At 37.6% G+C, this 16,340-nt stretch overlaps 1 protein-coding gene across 4 annotated transcripts in view; it reads left to right on the plus strand.

Moving 5' to 3' along the window:
• Positions 1-16,340, plus strand: part of LHFPL3 (LHFPL tetraspan subfamily member 3) — a 565,071-nt gene that overhangs the window by 253,340 nt on the left and 295,391 nt on the right. The gene's annotated exons all lie outside the window — the stretch shown is intronic.

The raw sequence follows: 16,340 nt of genomic DNA on the forward strand, positions 1-16,340 counted from the left end.
TGTGTGTGAACATCTCTCAATCAAAATATTTTTTTTAATCAGACAAATACCAGTCGAGAGACATTGTAAAAAATACATGAGTTGCACTTCTCAAACTGTCACAATATTAAAAACAAGGAAAGTCTGATAAATTCTCACAGCCAAAAGTCAGTGGACACATGATTACTGAATGTAAGGTGGTATCCTAGAAAAGAAATTTAAACAGAAAAAGAACATTAGGTAAAAACTAAGGAAAGGTGAATGAACTTGAATTAGTAATAATATGTTAATATGAACTCATTAATTGTGAAAAATATACCATACAGATTAAGTTTTTAATATAAGGGAAATAAGTATGGGGTATATTGGAACTCTTAATACTATTTTCATAACTTTTTCATTAATCTAAATCTATTCTATAGTAATTTTTTAAATTAAAAAATAGGCATATGTTCTCAGCTGGCTATTGACTTGGAGAAGTTGAACACAATTGTTGCCTCATCTATGAACTGTTGTCTCCTTCACAGAGGAACATCTAGCGTGCCAGATGCAGAGGAAAAACAACCCTTTTTAGTTAATGGATCAGAGTCTGCCACTGATAGAACAAGTGAAACAGGCTTGAATATTTCTCTTTTCTGAGAATATTTGAAAAATTTGGACTCACCTGTCCTATTGATTCTGTTGTCTACCCTCAGTCAAGGCCAAGCATACCAGAGGAGGTTTCTTCAAGTCAGAGTTAAGATGTTTTATTATCCATCTTGGGTCAATCCAGGGTTGGATTTTAGTTTCTTAGGTAGGCTGCGTAAGCAGGTACTATGAAATGGTTCATTTAAGCATTGGAAATTTATTTGCTCATGGTTTTGAAACCAGGAAAATGTTCAAATCAAGGCATCACCAGGGTAATGCTTTCTTTGTGAAGACTGGCTGCTGACGATCCTTGGCTCCTCTTCCATATGTCAAGGCACATGCTGGTGTCTGCTGGTGTCTTCTTTCTCTTCCAGGTTTCATTTATTTCAGCTTCTTGCTTCCTGTGGCTTTCTCTTTCTCATGTCTAAATTCATTCTGTTTGTAAAGGAGTCCAGTTATTGGACTGAGACCCATCCTGATTGAGGTATCAAAAGGTCCTACTTATAATGGGTTCATACCCACAGGAATGGTTTAAATTTAAGAACATGTTTTTCTGAGGTACATACTGCTTCAAACAACCACACTCACTATTAAAAATCTTTGGAAATAAAAGAAAGGACATTCCACCAAAGACCTTAGAAGAAAGTTTCATTTTCAAAATACCTGTTCTAGAACCTTTCCTACACATTTAAATCACATTTCCTTTATTTAGCTAAATTCTTTCTTAAAACATCCTCTGTGAAAAATCTATCCATTCCATCTTTTAGGCAGAACACCTTCCCCTATGATGTGACCAACCCCTAGCAAATATTCCCAGAAACATTCATAACTTCTAGGAAGCCCCTTGCAAAACCAAACCTGCCCTAGCCCACATGGCAGTAGCATGAGTGTCCTTGCATCCCCCTCTCACAGCTGCGTTACTGCTATAACCCCTTTATCCAACATCTGCTCTCTGGTAGTTACAATTCTGCATGAGTACAGCCACGTTGAACTTTTAAATCCCACCAATGATGAGTTGCCAACTCCCAACTTAGCCCCCTCCTTCCAAAACCAGCCAATGGAAATCTGCCAACACCCCGCTCCAAAACTAGACTAAGAGAACCCACCACCTCCCTTTCCCTACTTCCCTCCTTTTCCTACTTCCCACCAGCCATCCTATATAAGCTGTACCCTTCCCCTGCTCAGTGCTGTCGCCATCTTAGGCATCAGCCCACTTGCACATGGCTTCACAATAAACCTCCTTTAATGGAATTTGGCCTCTTCTCCTCCCTCCCCATCGAAAAATCTATCACTGTCATGCAACTAACATCCATGAACCCCTAGCATGTTTCAGTATGTGATCTTGGGTGTAAGAGATACAAAGAGAGCAAGACCCATGTGTGCTCTCAAGCTCACAGTGGTGTGCCCCTAGGAGTGCAACTTAGTGTCGTAACAGCTATGATTATGGAATGCTTTGTGGCATCTAAATCAGACTCTGGCAATAGGAGAGAAGGTTGCAGTGCCACAGTATGATTTCTGTTTTAGAAAGTTCATTCTTGCTTGGAGATTTAAACAGTCTGTCACTAAGATTCATAAGCACTTGACTAATTATCCAGGAACAATTAATATCATCTCCTGTCAAACAGAGCAATGAGAACAAATTCAGAATTCCAAGATCTCCTAGCAATTTAGTGAGAGAACTGCTTATACAGAAGTGGAAGTAAGCACACCCCTGATTGTAGCATTTGGAACAATTACATAATCTCCCATGCCTCATGGCATTACATGCCTATCATGTAAATATGAAATGGCAGTGGAAGTCCTGTTCTCATATCCTAGAGAACACTCTACCTTCTTTTCTCTTCCATGGCTTTGGGTTACACGCGGCCAAATCACACACACTAAATTCCCTTAATCTCATCTCATAATTCAACTGCCTTGCATCAATGACTTGATGCTGCCATTCTTTGAATCCATGCCAAGATTCATTTTTTGCTGTTTTTGCTTTGACACTGAAAGCCCCATATTCTCCTTAGTTCTCTTGATGTGCGTGAGGAAAATATTAATTTGCTTCGACTGTGTGCTTTAACCTTTAACCATTGTGTTCATAAACTGTTAAACTTTAGCCATGGCATTTCATTAAAAAACTGCACGTAATTAATTTTCTATCAAAACCCTAAATATATTCACCTTTTCTAAGGACTTTCTTTCTATTCAGTGTCTGAAAATTGAATTATCTAGTCCCTCCTGCCTTATAAGCCTGTATTTCTAAGGATGTCATTAAGTTTCTGTTGGATGGAAAACTATCAGAAATCAACATTGAGGTTTTTATTCCCTTTTGGTTGTATCAGAGAAATTTATTTTTACTTTCCTAAACTATATTGTTTTATTAATGACAATCTTGTCTCTGCTTTTAATAGATTGTGACTATCAGTAGGCAATTAAGGTAGTTTCAATGTGAACGTGTCTCTAGGAGTATTTAAAAGAGTGGAAAATAGGTTGTCTTATCAGAGAAACAGCGTTTATTTCCTTATCTGCAAACTCCTTGAGGGCCCTCTTATGGGGAGATTCAGTGGTTGGAGGTGTGATTATGTAACACCACCAATTACATTATGTTGTTTTGGTTTAACCCCAGTCCTTGTTATTAGCTAAATATCATGCAGTCACCTAAAAATCATTATTGTTTTTTATTTGATAGGCCCATTTTCATGGAAACTGTATTATCAAAGCCAGAGTATTTAATAGGAGGCTTTCTCATGACAATTAATGTGGAAAGGTGTCTGTGGTAGTTAGATTCAGTTGTCAACTTGGCCAGGTGAAGGCACCTAGTACTTTTGCTGTGGACGTGAGCCAATGGTACGTGAACCTCATCTGTTGCTGATTACATCTGCAGTCGGCTAGGAGGCATGCCTGCTGCAATGAACGACGTTTGACTTAATTGGCTGGTGCTTAAATGAGAGAGCTCAACATAGCACAGCCCAAGCAGCTCAGCCCAGACCTTTGGTGATGCAGAAAGGAATCACCCCAGGGAAAGTTGTTGGAACCCAGGGGCCTGGAGAGAAGGCCAGCAGAGATTACTCTGAGTGTTCCCACTTAAGATAGAACCTCAGATGAAAGTTAGCTGCCTTTCCTCTGAAGAACTAACAAAATAAATCCCAGTTTATTAAAAGCCAATCCGTCTCTGGTGTGTTGCATTCCAGCAGCTAGCAAACTAGAACAGTGTCCTTGCAAGATGTGAAGCTTTCTCCTTGGGATTTCCTTGAGGGCAGAGCACATCAGGATTGTAAGGAAACTCAGTAGTGAAGTTCCTCTATTAGGTCTCATGACTTCCTTTAGGTAGAGTCTACCTTATTTTTAAAGAATCATCATTAAAGGGTGTAAGGAACCTAGGAGCTTACTTAATTCCCTCATTTTGCAGATGAGTTGCCTGAGCTCTAGGCTTCACTCTAGTTTACAAGGCTGGCTAACTTTCTGCACAGGCCAGAACCTGGTCCTGAATTCTCTGCTATACCAATCAGCTTTACAAAAGTCCTCCATGTAGCACCCTGATTACGCTATGAGAAGTTACAAGAATGAAGACCATAGACTCATTGGACTGAATTGAGGTATTTTATCTAATTCAGTGGTACCACTTGACATTTCCAAATTGCTATTTCAGTAACTTTAGAAAGATTGAGTTAATTTTGTTTATTTAGTCAACAAAGTTTACTGATGACCTACTCTATGTTAGGCATTATGTTCTGTACCTTATGTAGTCTCGTGAAATAATTTCAAAATATACCTTGTTTCATTGTTTAATTTGGCACTTTCTTAAAAAGTAGGCTATAAAAGTTTGTAGCAAGCATTTCTCCTGTAAATCTGCCATTTAAATTACTCGACAGTTAAATCCAAAAAAGTTGTATTAAGCGCATACATTTGCAAAGTCTGTGCTTGCTGTGGACGTTAAAGATGCAAATGTCTTAGGAGAAAGGTTTTTTGCTCCTGCATCTCAGGAAATCAGCATATTGTGAGTGTGTTCCCTCTGTGGTCAGGACACTTTGTGCTAAAGGTGCATCAGTCTGCCATTTTTATTGATGGCTCCCCCAACAAAAGTAGGAAACACAGTGCAATGCAGTATGGAGGTTCACTCTCCAGTTATTATAAATATTCCACCTATCTCCAAACAGGATTCAGGGAACAAATAATAGAATAAAGGTGCCATATTTTATCAATTTTAAGAATGCACATTGTTTCTAATGTTTACCTTTCTGGAATTAGTGTACAAACTGAAGTTAATAGCATTTTAGCACAGTGTCACAGGTTAATTGGTAATGTATGTTTTTTCTTTCTTAGTGGTTCAGAAGGTCAGGTTGTCTTATAATCTTAAATTTGATTAAATACATTACATTAGGATAATTAAAACAAGGATTTTGTAAAACAGGTGCAAAATAATTACAAGTGAAAAAAGGCTAGGTATACCTACTGCAATGAAACTGCAAAACTAGCTCTAGGTTTTCTAAAGATGGGTAAGATACCAATTAAACATGGCAGTCCAAATACACATATTTAGCTCTTTTCCCTCCTGAAATGCCAATAAAATGACAATGCAGGAATAAGATCGTATAACTCTGACACCTTCAAAAAAAATAAATCCAGAGACTACTTCAGTTGATGAAAGACTTCAACATATTTTCAGAGGATAGAAGGCAGAGCAGATGTAGGACTGATGTGACATGGCAGAGCCAAGATAGCAATAAACTAGGTGTCTATAGAATGAATACTAAGAGAGAGAAAAAAGCTAATTTACCCACTAGAATGTTGAAAAGGTTCAGAATGGAAAGTCACCAGCTAATGCAAGGGACAGGCCAGGGACTAAAAATGAGAGGACCGAGAAATTTAAGTCTGCTTTTAATTCAGTGGGGCCCTCCCAACCTTGTTTTTTCACTTCACTCTCAGAAAAATGGAAGTAATGTTTACATGTCCTACCCCACCCATAAAAACATGAGGTTAGAATATTATTCTCCTAGAAAATTAAATAGTCAGAGGGTAATAATTGCCAATTCTGATACTTGGGGATTCTGTATAACATTTCTGATTTGCTATCTCATTTCCCGACTCTGAGTCCCATTAGTTGGCAAGCTCCACCCTGTCATAATACACTGAAGCTTCCAGTCAGTTTTTCAGTGTCTTCTTTTTAACTAAAAAAGAACAGCATAGGATAAGCAGACATTTGAAGAAATCTTTCTATATGAAAAAGAAAGAACAAAACTAGAAATATGGAATGATGAATAAATAGAGATAATACAGGAACTATAAGACAATTTCAAATAAGATACTTTCCTCAGAGAGCTAAAAAACATGCATTCATGAAACAAAAAGAGCGTCCTATGCGAAAGGAGTAATCAGTAAACAGGAGCCCCTGGAAAATAAAAAACATGATAATGAAAATAGAAAATTCATGAGAAGGGTTGAAAGATAAGAGAACAAGAAAAAAATAATATGAAAATTATAGGATTAATTGAGAAGGTTCAACATCCAACTACATGGAATCAAGAAGGAGAGAATAGATCAAATGCATCAGACTCGGGGGGTTGTGGAGGGCTGGGACAGTGTACTGCTGTTTTTCATCATGCCTATTTAATTTTTTTGTTACCTATATATCATTTTGTCATATATATATGTGTGTGTGTGTGTATTTCTTAAGAAAAATAAAATCAATTCTAAGGCAAAGAGGAATGCAGAATGATTTTCTAATAAAAGGAAGCATATTTTTTCAGAAGAAACTTCCCAGACTTAAGTGATAAGAATTTGTCACCTGAATCTCTATAAAAGAGCTGCTAGGTGAGAAAAAAATGTTTTCATAACAATTTTATTAAAGATGCAGAAATTACCTTCATCAGGTTGATTCTTATATCGACCCATAGTAAAAACCAAGAGCAAGATTTATTCTGTGAAAGGATTTCTAGAGGCAATTAAAATTATATGGCCTACCGGAGGTGGGGTTGTCTTACCTACTTAGAGGGTCTCTAAGGAATGAATGGCTATCCTCGCCCGAAGCAGCTTTTTTAGCCAAGAGACCAAAGAAAACACCAGGCACAGATTGAGACACGGACTTTATTACAGGAATTTACTATACTATACAGGAGTGAAAGAAGGCGGTCAATCAGGGAATCAAGCTGCTCTGACCACGGCAGGCACAGAGCTCAGTGTGGAAGTGTTCCACAATTAGGCAAGAATCAACAGGGCCAGTTATGGGGGCCCGAGACAAAGACAGCAGAGGGGGCCATGAAAAAGATTATAGGTTAACAGTAAATATGATTCTGGGAAGGGACAGTAGGGTATAGATTAACGTCTTACGCAGAGAGGGGCCAGGTTTCTTGCCCACATTACCATCTGCTCATTCTTCCTTTGTAAAGAGGTTAGCTTAACCATTAACTGACCCAGGTCAAGCAAGCAGCTGTGTCCTTGAGAGTTGTCACAAAGGCTCGCCCCTGGGCTCCCACAATGTCTAACCATCCTCTCGAGGACCCCAGTGGGAGTGGGAAATATTCTCAGGTGAGTTCCTGTTTGAGGGGTGGGGGCAGGGATATGAGCAGAGTAGTCTCCTGGGTCAGCACATCAGTGCTTTTCAATCCAACGTAAATATGATTTTGAACAACTTCCCTTTAAATACAGCTTTTAAAACTTATTCTAGATTTTATTTAAATTGGGTAATTTTTAAAAATCTAGTCAATTATACTTTTTAAGTGAATTTAATTGCAACTATACATAAATATACATATGAAAAATATATATATAGTTTGTATATATATAAATATATATGTATATATGTGTATGTATGTGTATGTATTCTCCTCTACATGAAAGGAATAATTATTCCATAATAAGATTTTGAAACCTACCAGTGGTTTCCCCTAGTGTGCTTCTGATATTGTACAAATTCACTGTTTTGCTAGAAGTTATTCTCTAGTTTTGTGAATTCTACCTTCTGTAAATGCTAATGGCTAAGGAGAAGATGGAGCCCATTCTTCATAATGTGAGCATATTGCAAGGAGGTGGTCACTCTCATTCTCACCTTGTATTTTCTCAAATACAAAATCTCAAAAACCATCTTTATTCCCATTTTGCCCCAAGGTCCCAGTGCATTCTGACATCTTTAATAAATGCTTAACACATTTTCACAGAACTACAGATAACTCTTTCCCTTTAGTCACAGAGAAGTAGAAAAACGCATTTGGGTCTGTTTCTCTTTGGAAAAACAAAAAATTCTGAAAGAAACCACCAGTTTATCATCATTTCTTGTGACATACATAGAACACCAGCGAGAATGATATCTTGAATAAAGAAATACAGGAGAAGATAATTATTTAAAGACATTTTTGTAAGTCACTTATGTTGGTTGTTTGTGTCTCACATGTCAAGGAAAAGTTATAGGCAGTTAGCTTTTCCAGGAAAGAGATTTCAGAGTCACTATGATTTTTTTTAGGACTCACAGTATTGCAAACTTGTTCTGAAATAGGTTCCACCAGGCCCACGGAACTCCTGCTGAGCCCCCTGCGATGAAGCCTCCTCTGTGGAGCTGCCCTGTGATGAGTCCTGCTTCAGTTACAGTCCTTGTCACTTCCCATCCACTGCATGGTCTTTGAACACTGGGATTCCCCATTCAAGACGGACGGATTCTATCTTTGGTTGCCACGTCCATCTTCCTCCCCCTTTCCCTCATCTGTGGGTTCTAGGCCACAGGGCACATTTCTCTGAGGATCGAATAAACACCTGAAAATATTTTTAATCCTTAAAAGGATGGATAGTATATTAAGTTATATCATATTATATATCATGTCGCTTTGTAATGTATTATATTCTCCTATTTTGCACTGTCAGCCTTTCTTCAGCTTTCCTGGTGTCCAATCCTAAGCATGCATTTTTGAAACACAACCCACGCTTCTGCCAAACCTTGGCATGATGGTGGCTACTTGACAGTGTCCGTCCACCAGTAAGGATCACTCTATACTGTATCCTTCTCACTTTAGATTTTAGGTGTGACCCTGAAGAGAGTTGGGATTAATAGATTATCAGATAGGCAGATGAAATAAGAGCCAACTGAGATACAACTAACAGTAGTCAGTGGAAGCTTAAAATAGAATTATATCTTCAGTGTCCTAATTAGATTTTAAGGGTTGCCCACTAGTTTCCTCATTATTTGACTAAGTGTATGAGGATGTATAATAATGTATTATGGAAGCATTTCAGAGCTCCGGTTGGCTGAACTATATTGTTGATCTTAACATATGGTGGATATCGCACAGCTTTTCTCAACCTCCATTTCCTAAAGTCCCAGACAAAGCAGCTAGTGAGTCAATTCGATACAATAAATAAGTACTGAGCACTTACCGTGTATTAGCCCTGGGTATATAGTAACAAACAAAATAGAGAGCCTACGCTCCTGGACAGACGCTGACTGTCTCGCAAACCTAGAAGTAGAACCTGCTCCCATGGTGTGGTATGACTCTTGTTGAGAGTTAGGTCTCCTTACCGGTTGATTGCAAGATTTATAATTCAAAACTCAGCTCTTTGTAATGAGGTACTGTGCCGATTTGAATTTATTATGCACCCCAGAAAAGCCATGTTTTAATCCTGATCCAGTCTTGTGGGGGCAGCTGTTTCTTTTAATCCTGATTCAGTGTTGTATGGCATAAAGTTTTGATTAGATTATCTCCATGGAGATGTGGTCTGCCCAATTGTGGGTATGACTTTGATTAGATGGAGATGTGACTCCACCCATTCCAGGTGGGTCTTAATTAGTTTACTGGAGTCCTTTAAAAGAGGAAACATTTTGGAGAGAGCTCGGAGCGTACAGAGAGAGCAGATGCGCATGCTTGGAGAACAGATGCTTCAGAGAACAGAGACACGGTTGTTTGGAAATACTTGGAGCCCAGCAGATGTTGCCATATGCTTTCCCATGAGATGTTAAGCAAGCCAAAACCTAGAGAGAGCCTAGGGAAGCCAGGAGATGCGAGCCAGACCAGAAGAAGCAAAGTGAGAAACCCCCACTTTGTCATCTGTGGTAGACTGTACCCCTAGGCCTTCATAAATAGTTACCAACAATTTCCATATATTTGTGCGCCACAGGAATCTGACTGGTTAGCTAAATGGAGCTCATTAAGCATGAAAATGCTCTCAGAACTTTTCACTAAAGGTGAGTATTTTAATTTTTATATGTCTCCTGATGTTCTTTTTAGTACATCAGGAATAGAGGCTGAAAGCAACAGAGTTCGGAAGTAAGGGACCAGCAAATGCCAGCCATGTGACTTTCCAGCTGACAGAGGTGTTCCAGATCCATTGGCCTTCCTTGAATTGAGGTATCTTTCCCTGGATGTCCTATTTTGGGCATTTTCATAGGCTTAGAACTATAAACTTGTAACTTATTAAATTTCCTTTTGAAATGCCATTCCATTTCTGGTATATTCCATTCCAGCAGTTAACAAACCAAGACAAGTTCTTACTCATATTGGTGGCTATTGAGGTAGGTTCTGTGTTGTAAATAAAAGACCTTTCAATATGTATTCCTAAATTGAAAAGCTGAAGTATCCAAGTACTAAAAAGAACATCAGGAGACATATAAAAATTAAAACACTCACCTTTAATGAAAATAAGTTCTGAGAGCATTTTCATGCTTAATGAGCTCCGTTTAGCTAACCGGTCAGATTCCCGTGAAGCACAAATATACGGAAATTGTTGGTAACCATTTATGAAGGCCTAGGGGTATAGTCTACCACAGATGACAAGTGCAGCATATTCTTATTTTTCTTTTTCTAAATATTTTATTATGAAAATTTTCAGAAATAAAATGTTGAGTTACATAGTGGTCACCCATGTGCCCATCACCTAGATTCTAAAATTGTCAACAAGTTTGTGCTTTATCACCTATCTGTTCATCTAACCATCCACCAGTCCATCTTATCTTTGATGTATATCAAAGTGACTTGCAAACATCAGTGACCTTTAGTCCTAAGCACTTCAACATGCATATCATTATAGAGTTCAGTATTCCATTTTGGTGTAATGTGCACATCTTAAGTGCACCATCCAGTGAGTTTTGACAAATACATACACTCCTGTAATTCAAACACCTGTTAAATATGGAATATTTCCTTCACCCCAGAAAGATCCCTCATACTCTTCCCTGTCAATTCCTACCCCTGTCCTCGTAGGCAGCCACTGTTCCATTTTTTCCCATCACAGATTTGAAACTTCATATAAACTGAATAATATAGTATATACTATTTTAGATATTACAGTTTTGAAATTCATCCATGCTGTTGTGTTTTGTAGTTCACTTCTTTTTATTTTTAGGTAGTATGCCAGTATATGAATTTACCCAGTTTATTTACTCATTCTCCTGCTAATGGATATTTAGGTAATTTCTGATTTAGGAATATTTTGAATAAAGTTTCGGTGGAAAATTCTTCAACATGTCTTCTCAAAGACATGTTTCATTTCTTGAGGATCTGAACCTACAAGTGAAATTGCTGGGTCATGTGCTATGCATACACTTAGTTTTATGAGAAAGTGCCAGAACTCTTCCCAAAGTGGTTCTACCAATTTACACTCCTATCAGCAGTGTATCAAAGTTCTGTTTGCTCCAGATCTTTGCCAGAATTTTGTGTTGTCAGTCTTTTTAATTTTACCTATTCTGATGGGCGTATAGTGGTACCTCATTGTGGTTTTATCTTGTAAATCCCAAAAGACTAATGATCCTAAGCACTTTTTCATGTGCTTACTGGCCATTGTATCTTCACTTTTGTGAAGTGGCTATTCAAATTTTTGCCCATTTTTTAATTGGGTTGTTTGCTAGTTTATCACTGAGTAGTAGGAGATTTTTATACAAGTCCTTTGTCAGTTTATTAGTTTGCTAATACTGCCAGAAAGCAACATACCAGAAAGGGAACAGCTTTTAAAATGGGAATTTAATCAATTACAAGTTACAATTCTAAGGCCATGAAAATGTCCAAATTAAGGCATCAACAAGAGGTTGGTTACCTTAATGCAAGAAAGGCTGATGCAGTCCAGAACACCTGTGTCAGCTGGGAAGGCATATGGCTGGCTTCTGCTGGTCCCTTGTTCCTGGGTTTCAATGCTTTCAGCCTCTATTTCCTGTGGTTTTCTCTCTAAGCCTCTGTGGGCCTTCACTTTGCTCCTCCAGGACACAGCTCTGGGTTCTGCCTTGCTTAGCATCTCACAGGAAAGCACATTGTGATGTCCACTGGGCTCTGCCTGTGTTCTGCATCTGTTCTCTCTGTTGGCACTCCAGCCATCTCCAAACTGTGTCTCTGTCAGCTTTGAAGCAACTGTTCTCCAAGAGTCTGCTTCTGAGATTTCTTCTCCAGTATAGAGGTCACATTTCCATCTAACCAAATGGCCATACCCACAGTTGGGCATTCCAAATCTTTGTGGAGATAATCTAATCAAAACTTTCAGCTTTGCAGTATTGAATCAGGATTGAAAGAAATGGCTACCCCCACAAGACTGGATCAGGATTAAAACATGGCTGTTCTAGGTATGTAATAGTTTTAAACTGACACATCAGATGTGTATTTTGAAAATATTTTCTCACATTGTCTGGCTTGCCTCTTCATTTTCGTGGTGTTTTTTAGTGAACAAAAGTTTTTATTTGATGATAACTAATTTATCATTTTTTATTTTTACAGTTATTATTTTACACCCTGGATAAGAAATCATTCATACCCTTGGGCTGTGAAGTTATTCTCTTATATCTTCTTGTATAGTTTTAGTTTTTACATTTAGGTTTATGATCCATCTTAGATTAATTTTTGTGTAGGGTAAGTTTCACTTTTTTCTATGTATATTTCCAGTAGTTGCCAATATCATTTCTTGGGATTGTTTTTCCGTTTAATTATCTTATCATCTCTGTCTGAAGCAAATGACTACATCAGTGTGGCTCTATATCTTTATAGAACATTATTATTCCGTTTATTTGTTATATTGATCTATTCACCTATTCTTATGCTAGTATACATTGTCTTCATTAATGCAGCATTATGCTAAGTTTAAAAGTCAAGTGTTCTAGTTTGCTAGCTGCCGGAATGCAACACGCCAGAGATGGATTGGCTTTTAATAAAAGGGGATTTAATTTGTTAGTTCTTCAGAGGAAAGGCAGCTAACTTTCATCTGAGGTTCTTTCTTACATGGAAGGCATGGGATGGTCTCTGCTGGCCTTCTCTCCAGGCCCCTGGGTTCCAGCAACTTTCCCCAGGGTGACTTCTTTCTGCATCTCCAAAGGCCTGGGCTGAGCTGCAAGTGCTGAGATGAGGAATGCCGAGCTGCTTAGGCTGTGCTACGTGGCGCTCTCTCATTTAAGCACCAGCCAATTAAGTCAAATGTCACTCATTGCAGCAGACACGCCTCCTAGCCGACTGTAGATGTAATTAGCAACAGATGAGGTTCACGTACCATTGGCTTATGTCCGCAGCAACAAAACTAGGTATGCCCACCTGGCCAAGTTGACAACTGAATCTAACTAATACATCAAGTATTGAAGTCCTTTAACTTTGATCCTCTTTTTCAAGATCGCTTTAGATATTCTCGATCCTTTAATTTCCATGTGCATTTTTTAATCAGCTTGTTCACTTTTGCTGAAGATAGCCTTGATGGTATTATGATTGAAATTGCATTGAATTTATGACCAGTTGGGAAAATTGATGTAAGTCTTCTGATCTAAGAACATGGTATGTCTCTTCATTTGCTTAGTCTTCAATTTCTCTCAGTATCATTTTGTAGTTTTTAATGGAGAGATTTGTACATCTTTTAAAAACTTATTCGTGAATGTTTTGTGTTTTTCATTGCCATAAGTGGAATTATTATTTAATTTCAATTTTCTGATAGTTTATTGCTAATATAAACAGCACCATTAATTTTTGTATACTCATCTTATATCCTACCAGCTAACTAAATTTACTTGTTCTAATAATGATTGCTCTACCTTTCTTCTCACTCTCTATTACAATTATTTATTTGCATTGCCTTACTGCACTTAGTAGGACCTCCACTTGAATATAAGTGGTGAGAGTGAACATCCTTGCCTGGTTCCTATTTATAGGGGAAACGTATTCAGTATTTCACCACTGAGTATAATGTGAACTATGAGTTTTTCATAGACCCTTTTTCAGAGGTTGAGGAAGTCCCTTCCTTTTCTGTTTTGCTGGAAGTATTTATCATGAAGGGATATTGAATTTTGTGAAATGCTTTTTTGGCGTCTATTGAAATTATCATGTGGTATTTATTTTTTAGTTTGTGTGTTGCATTACATTGATTGGTTTTTGAATGTTAAGCCAACGTTGCATTCCTTGGCATAAACCTGATGTGGTCATAATATATTCTCCTTTTATATATTGTTAAAATCAATTTGCTAATATTTTGCTAAGGATCCTTGCATTTAGTATACTTAGTATACATTTAGTATACTTTTTAATAAAAGCAGTTTAAAAATTTTAAATAATTGACTAGCTGGTCTGGCACCTGTGGAGCTATTTCAGCGAGAGCCCGATAATTGAGGTTTTAATACTGCCCCCAAAAAAGGTTGATCCAAACTAAAACATTGCAAACATCCCTTTTCCTCCTTTCAGTCAAACAGTTAAATAGAGATCACTTCCTCTTTATTAATAAAGTTTTGACAGAATTTTATTCCATCGCCTGGTAATTTACTGAAGTATATTCTAAATGTAAAGCAACCTGCAGGTCATTCTCTAGGGGTGGACTTCAGTTGTTATATATCAAATTGGAATACTAATCAAGTGAAGAAAGTCTCACTGAATTCTAGTATAGATTCTTGAATATGGTAAATGAAAAAGAAGAAGACATCTTTTTTTCTAAATGAATTTGTTAGTGGAGAGTCAGAAAGAATACATTTCCTTAAGGGAAAATGTTCATATTACCACTTCAAAGACACAGTAAAGCCGAGAAATCATCAAAATAAGAAAGGGATCACTATCTAGTGACCCTTCCAAGGAAGAACTTACTGGTCATAGTGGTCCACAGAATAAACAGAAGTCAGCACAATGAACTCAACTAACCTAGGTCAACTAGAAGTGTTGAGCAGGGAGACATCTAGGATTTTTTTGGTCTTATGTTTGTTTTCACTAAAGCCTCACGCACACATGTGGTCATCCTATCCCACTGCAATCCCGTAGTTGGAGCTGAGGTCCTTGTGGCTTTCTACCATGACTGGCACTTAGTTCTCTCTGTTCTCCTCTGGCTCTATCCTTCTTAACCCCCAATACTCTTATGTATTCTTCAATTTTTTTCTTCTTTTCCTCCATTTACTGTCTGCTCTCTGTCTCCCCCGTGTCATGGGACTGTCACAGCCTTTTGTGACATGTGGTGACTCCCACCAGGACCAATTTGCATAACAGGGAGGCCTAGGACTAAAATGATTCTACCCAAGAAAACCTTCTTTTAACCAACTCTTTGATCCTCTGAAGGAAAAGGTTGGCATTTACCATGAGTAACTTCAGTCAAGCTCTGCATTGAGACTCTTCGTCCTTCCCTCTGTTCCCCTGATCTTTTTATTTATAACCAACTCTATTTGAATATGGGAGCTAATGATGGGAGTTGGATAAGTCACTAAAAAGAAATTAACGTGATGGCATTGTCCCTCATAAGTGTTGAAGAGAGCAGGAGACTTTACACAGGCAAGGTTTTAGCAGGCTTTATTGTTCTGTAATTTTACTCTCCCCAAGTCATTATGTTGTCCCAAGTGAAAAACCTTTGGTTGAGCCCTGAAAATACACACGCTCCATAAAAATGAAAACTTATTAAACTAGAACTACGGAGGGATACAGAGGAATACTGTTTATAATTTGGGGGAAAACAATTTACAATGCACTTTTTAAAGCTTAATAAAATTACTTAAAATCTTGCAGTGGGAGAAAATAGCCTTTTTGTCTGGTCCCTAAAGATTCCGTTTATCTTTTAGATCTAGTTGGTGCAAAAACTTATAATGCCCAAATTCTGAGGAATGTTAAAACTGTATCTGTGAGGGCCTTGCCGAATTAATCAAATTACCTTGGAGTTAATATAGTCAATGAGAAGAGTTTAATGATATTCAGAACTTTCATGGTGATAATTACAGATGTAGAGGGTCAGTCACTGAGAATTAATTTTAAAAGTAAAGAGAATGAAAGTCTGAATTAGGATATCAGAACATACATAAAATATGGGGAAAGTGAACCATGGAAATAAAATTCGTTTATATTCATTCAGAAGGGGTAAATAAGAGATGTGTTGAACTTGAACCTAAGAAAACATAAGGATTGAGCAGTTCTATTAGAAAGAAAAGGGAGCTATGGATGGTTGGAAAAGCAAAATAGAGAAGATTAGACATTATTTCTTCTATTTACACCTGTTTCTCCCATTTTAGGGTGCTGAAAACAGTTACTATAATTCATTTGCCACTTCCACCCACACATTTCTTCTCGTTGATGTCACCTGTACTCACACCTTTTATTTCTAATCTGTTTTTTTAAAAAAGAGATAATATGGTATACAAATTATCCTTTCTCCTCAAGACATAATTAATTGTAGAGAGTATTGTAAAGTAGACATTTGAGATAACAAAGTAAAATGCATTTTTTTCTATTATATCCCACTCCACCTAGATCTGCTTTCTTAAAAGTTGGAAAGGCATGGATTCTTTTCAGAGGAATTTACTTTAAGTGTTCTTTAAAATTTCCAGTGGGTGAACACATCTTTCATATTTA

This window comes from Tamandua tetradactyla, chromosome 1, assembly GCF_023851605.1.
Source record: "Tamandua tetradactyla isolate mTamTet1 chromosome 1, mTamTet1.pri, whole genome shotgun sequence".
NCBI lineage: Eukaryota > Metazoa > Chordata > Mammalia > Pilosa > Myrmecophagidae > Tamandua > Tamandua tetradactyla.